Source organism: Suricata suricatta, chromosome 7, assembly GCF_006229205.1.
Source record: "Suricata suricatta isolate VVHF042 chromosome 7, meerkat_22Aug2017_6uvM2_HiC, whole genome shotgun sequence".
NCBI lineage: Eukaryota > Metazoa > Chordata > Mammalia > Carnivora > Herpestidae > Suricata > Suricata suricatta.
The window spans coordinates 61,493,982-61,499,981 of NC_043706.1; the positions used below are offsets into that span (position 1 = coordinate 61,493,982).

The 6,000-nt window shown below is 39.1% G+C and overlaps 1 protein-coding gene across 1 annotated transcript in view; it reads left to right on the top strand.

Annotated features, from left to right (window-relative positions):
• The window catches only part of SMAP1 (small ArfGAP 1), a 183,076-nt gene that overhangs the window by 103,628 nt on the left and 73,448 nt on the right, over window positions 1–6,000 (top strand). The gene's annotated exons all lie outside the window — the stretch shown is intronic.

Sequence of the window (6,000 nt, forward strand, 5' to 3'; positions counted from 1 at the left end):
TTCCCCTTCTTGGAGTGCTCTTGGGAAAAGTGGCACTGCCTCTCAGGGGACAAAATAAGTGGTGGGCAACACTGAGCTGCTCTTTTTATTAGCGTAGAACAGAGGCACTTGCTGAGGGCAGCTAACCTGTGTCCTGACTTCTTCTTTGCTATACCATGAAATCCAAGCCCTTGCATGTTGGTGCAGCTGCCCTTCTCGGACAAACTGTCACCAGCCACAGGGTGATAAGACCCTCCCCCAGGCGATCAGCATGGATCTGTACCACCCCAGGTCCCTAGAATCTGGAGTTTTGAAACTGAGCTCATGTACTTGAGATAAATCACAGGACCACTGTGCCAATAGGTGGGCAGATGGCTAGGACACAGGGTGAAAGCAGGAATCTGAGGGATGCCTGGGACACACAGGGGAGATTGTTTGCTCATCCTGAAGGCTTCCTAAACAGCAGCAGGCATAACCTCCCCTCTCTGGGGACAAGAGAGCCAGCTGGCACCATTTTTACCCCTGCCCACATGAGCATAAATGGATTTCAGTGAGCAGCACAGCATCCATAGTGAAGGCTTGAGCCACTTACACCAAACCTTGCCACCCTGAGCTGTGCAGGTGCTTTTTTTTTTTTTTTTAACCTGGACAAGTGTGCCTGAGACTCAGAGCAGCAGACCCCTCTCCCAGAAGACTAGCATAACTGCCCTTCTCTGCCCCCAGTGCACACACTGACCTACTGACCATAGAGTGCTGCAAAGCTTTAGCTCTAGGCAAAATAGAATTTAGCCTTTTTGAACAAGCAGACCAAAACACACCTAGTTAAAACTCACCACACATATATACAGTACACAGGGTCCAGACACTTCCCATTGTAAGCCAGGAGAAACTCTGCAGAGGACTGACCTGATGGAAAGAAGAGCCAAAACACAACAGCAAGGTGGGCACAGTATACATGAGAAAAACTTACTGAAGCACCAGGCCCTGGACAGCATATGACCTCTTCTTAATATAGCCATTACTCTCAGGAACAGGAAGCCTAACAGGCTTTCCTAAAACACAGAAGACAGACCTAGACAAAATGCCATGACAGAGGAATTCATCCTAAAAGAACAAGAATTGGTCATGGCCAGGGATCTAATCAAAATAGATACAAGTAACTTTCCTGAACCAGAATTTAAAACAGCAATCATAAGGATACTAGCTGGGCCAGAGAAAAGTATAAAAGACATCTGGGTGTCCCTTACTGCAGAGCTAAAAGACATATAGACTAATCTGCCTGAAATAAAAAATGCAGTAGCCAAGAATCAGAGGAATGAAAGAATGATATAGGAGATAAAATTATGGAAAATAATGAAGCTGAAGAGAAGAGGGAAAGAAAAATACTGGATAATATTTCTATCATAGGAGGCCCAGAAGAATAAGAGAGGGAAAAAGGAGAAGATGTATTTGAAGAAATTATAGTTTCCTAATCTGGGGGAAGGAAACAGACTTCCAAATCCAGGAGGCACAGAGACTCCTGTGGGGAATAAAAAAAAGTTTAGGAATTTCCTGAGCTTGCACCAATGGGTTAACAAGGCATAAAGAATTCCAAAGCCTTAGGATGCTCACACCCAAGTTTGGGTAAATAAGATTAGGCAAATAAGGATAGAGAGGGTGGGGCAAAGGCCCCCAGGATGCGGGGACAACGAACCCAGGATAGGAGGGGGGGCAAAGTCCCACAGAATAGAGAGGGCAGGGCAAAGGCCCCAGTAAAAAGGTATACGAGGTAAGCAAGATGAGGTATTTAGAGCAAAAACACCCCCCAGTTTAGTACTATAGCAGAAAACTGCTTTCATAGGAAGGATCATCGATTGCTGTGGGTGAAGCTGCCCAGAGCGGGAGCTGTTTAGCAAAAGAAAGCTGCCTTGTTAACCCTGAGGCAGTATGCCTTGTCTGTCTTCTAAGCTGGCTAAGATAAATAGACCACTGTGCCTTCTGTCTACTATTAACATCCTTCTACCTGGTGCTAGGATTTTGGTTTATATCAACCCAAACCCCTAACACTATACATCTTCAAAACCCCCTTTTTTCTCATGCCTATAAGTTATTGTTCACAGATTTATTATCTCTTTGTATGTGTTCATCACCATGTTTGTAAGCCTGCTGATCATAATAAAAATGGGGCAAGGACCCTAAATGGGGCTCTTGTCTTTTCCTGGACATTAGCCATCTCTTGCATTCTAATCCTGTGTCCTGCTTTCTTGCTGGACAAAAAAGAACTTTAGACCCAGAGTCTATGACAAACTCCCGTAAAAATCAATAAAAGCAGACTAATACCAAGAAATATCATAGTAAAATTTACAAAATACAGAGATAAGGAAATAATTCTGAAAGCAGTAAAGGGAAAACAATCTCTAAACTACAAGGGATGACAAATATGGTTAGCGGCCGATTTCTTCACAGAAGTTTGGTAGGCCAGAAGGGATTGACATGATATATTCATCTGTACTGAATAGGGAAATTATGCAGCCAAAAAGACTTTATCCAGCAAGGCTGCCATTCAAAATAGAAGAGAGATAAAGAATTTTCCAGACAAACAAAAACTAAAGGAGTTCATAACCACTAAACTAGCCCTGTAAGAAATATTAAAGGGATTTTTTGAGTGGGAAAGTCCAAAGAAACAGAGAAAATATCCAGAAACACTGACTTTACATGTAATACAGTGACACTAAAGTCTTATCTATAAGTAATCACTTTGAATGTAAACGGACCAAATGCTCCAGTCAAAAGACATACGGTATCAGAATGGATGAAAAAATAAGACCCATCCATATGCTGCCTTCAGGAGACTAGTTTTAGATTTAAAGATACCTCCAGATTGAAAGTGAGGGAATTGACAACTATTTATCATGCTAATGGACATCAAAAGAAAGCTAGATTAGCCATACACATATAAGACAAACTAGAATATAAACCAAAGACTGTAATAAGAGATGAAGACACTATATCTTAATAAAGGTGTCCAACAAGAATTAAATCTAATTAGAATTAGATTAGATACATGAAATCCTATGTTTATTGCAGTATTATTTACAATAACTAAGATATGGAAACAATCAAAGTCTCCATCTGTGGATGAATGGATAAAGAAGATGTTGGTAAGAGATGCCTGAGTTGATCAGTTGGTTGAATGTCCCAACTCTTGATTTTGGCTCGGGTCCTGATCCCAAGGTTGAAGTTTCAAGCCCTTAAGATTCGCGCTCTCTCTCTCTCTCTCTCTCTCTCTCTCTATCTTCCCCATTCGCATGTGCTCTCCAAAATTAAAAAAAAATGTGGTTTATATATATACAACAGATATAATTCAGGCATATGAGAAAATGAAATCTTGCCATTTGTGACAACATAGATGAACCTTTAGGGTATTATGCTAAGTGAAATAAGGCAGAGTAAGGAATACCATATAGTTTGACCTATATTTGAAATTTAAAAAGCAAAACAAAGAAGGAAAACAAAACTCACAGATGAAAAAAGTATATTGGTGGTTTCCAGAGTTGGGGTTGGGGAGGGAATTGGAGAAGATCAAGAGGTATAAACTTTCAGTTATAAAGTAAGTTATGGGTAGCAATGTGCAGCTTGGTAACTAGAGCAACAGTACTGTATTTCATTTATGTAACCTTTATATAGTGACAGGAGGAAACTTAGACATATAGTAGTGATCAATGCACATTATGTTGTACACCAGAAATTAATGTTATATGTAAATTATACCTCAATTAAGAAAAAGGCATTAGTCTAATTAAGTAGTTTCCAGAGTCTAATGTCTACAGCATTAGATATTAGAGAGAACTCTAGGGCAGTTCACTTATGTCTCTTTGTGCTTTTTTCTTATCCTTTCAACATTTCTTTTATGTATGTTTTATAATGTGTGTAATATAGTCCTATATATACTTTATAAATAAATATATATGTATGGTAGAATATATATGCTTTGCAACTTTTTAAGGTAGGAGTACATAAAAATTTTTGAAGACCATATTTTTAATTAAATCACTCAAATATCATTTGGGTATAATGAACCCACTGTGTACTCATCTCTATCTTAGAGGAACTGAACATTTATTTATTTTTACACAGGTCTATTTCACTATATCATTTGTGAAACCAAGTTTCAGGAACTATTTTATAATACCAAACACTGCCCTGTTTTTGCTGAGAAAATAGTTTAAAACAAATTAGGTTCTCACAATACTCTTTGATCTTTCAGCAGCTTTTGATTGTAGAAATGGGAGTCATTTCTAGTTCTACCTGTATGATCTGAATTTACAGCCCATGTTTTTAACATTGCTTCAAAGCCTGTGTTATAATACCCCTGCTGGAATCAGAATATGTTACAGCCATATTTTAGCAACTGAAATTCCAGGGTTAAAGAGAACTGAATTCATGCTCTCTCTCTATTAAACATAGCTAAATAATCTAATTCATTTTTGGTGATTTCATTTGTGCCTACCAGTCGTAGTGATTAGAACGACAAGCTGCTGTCGATGGCCGTACCACCCTGCACGTGCCCGATCTCGTTTGATCTCAGAAGCTAAGTGGGGTTGGGCCTGGTTAGTACTAGGTCTTCCTGCTGATTAGCTGTGTGGCTTTGTCTCTTTCCTAATTTTTTTTCTTCATTTGTAAAATGATTATAATGACATTCTTTTCAGACACTTATTGATTAAATAAGAAAGTAAGGTGCTTATCACAGTGTCTGGCTCATAGGAACTTTATTATAAGCCTTATGTTATACCCTAGGAATTGCCAGTATTATCTTTTCTTAATTACAAATAATAAACATTCTACTGTTGGGAGAGGTTGTTCAAATACTATTTTAAAGGTACAGTTATAAACAAACCCATAAGCATTTTGACTAAGTTTTATGTGCTTCTTACTCTGCCTTTCTGAGGTTCATCAGTTTATCTTTAACTATTTACTGCTAGGAAACTAAGATACTAACACTCATAGTGATTCAGTTATAGGTTTCTAGGCATCTCTTCCCTTTAAATGCCTTATGAATGCTCATTGTTTAATCTTTATTTTAAAGTTTATTTATTTTGAGAGAGAGTGCTCGAGACGGGGAAGGGCAGAGAGTAGGAGAGACAGAGACAGAGACAGAGAGAGAGAGAGAGAGAGAGAGAGAGAGAGAGAGAGAATCCCAATCAGGCTCTGTACTGTCAGCACAGAGCCAGACTTGGGGCTTGAACTTATGAACCATGAGATCATGACCTGAGCTGAAATCGAGTCAGACTCTTAACTGACTGAGTGACTCAGGGACCCAAAATCAGTTTAACCTTTTATTTCATTTTCCTTTTTTGGTGTGTTTGGGGCCCCTAAGCTTTTAATATTATATCCTGTTTTATCATTTTTTGAAATGCAGATGTGGTCATCATAGTATAGTTATATTTTACCTAGACTGGATTGGATTAAATACACTCACTAATCAGTTTGCATTAACATTTTTTTAAATGAGAAAATTATTACTGTATTTGTCTTTTTAAAAATCACATTATGTAATGGACTAAACATGTTTTGTGATATTTTTATTTTTAATGTTTATTTTATTTTTGAGAGAGAGAGAGCATGAACGGGGGAGGAGCGGAGATAGAGGAAGACACAGAATCTGAAGCAGGCTCCAGGCTCTGATCTGTCAGCACAGAGCCTGACATGAGGCTTAAACTCACGCACCACGAGATCTTGACCTAAGCCGAAGTCGGACCCTTAACTGAGTGAGTCACTCGGGCACCCTGTTTTGTGATATTTTTAAAAATTAAAGTATTTTGGGGTGCCCGGGTGACTCAGTTAGTTAAAGGTCTGACTTTGGCTCAGATTATGATCTCATGGTTTGTGGGTTTGAGCCCTGCATCAGGCTCCATGCTTGACAGCTCGGAGCCTACTTAAGATTCTGTGTCTTTATGGATGCTGGTGAGGGTGTGGAGAGACGGGCACCCTCCTACACTGTTGGTGGGAATGTAAACTGGTGCAGCCACTCTGGAAAACAGT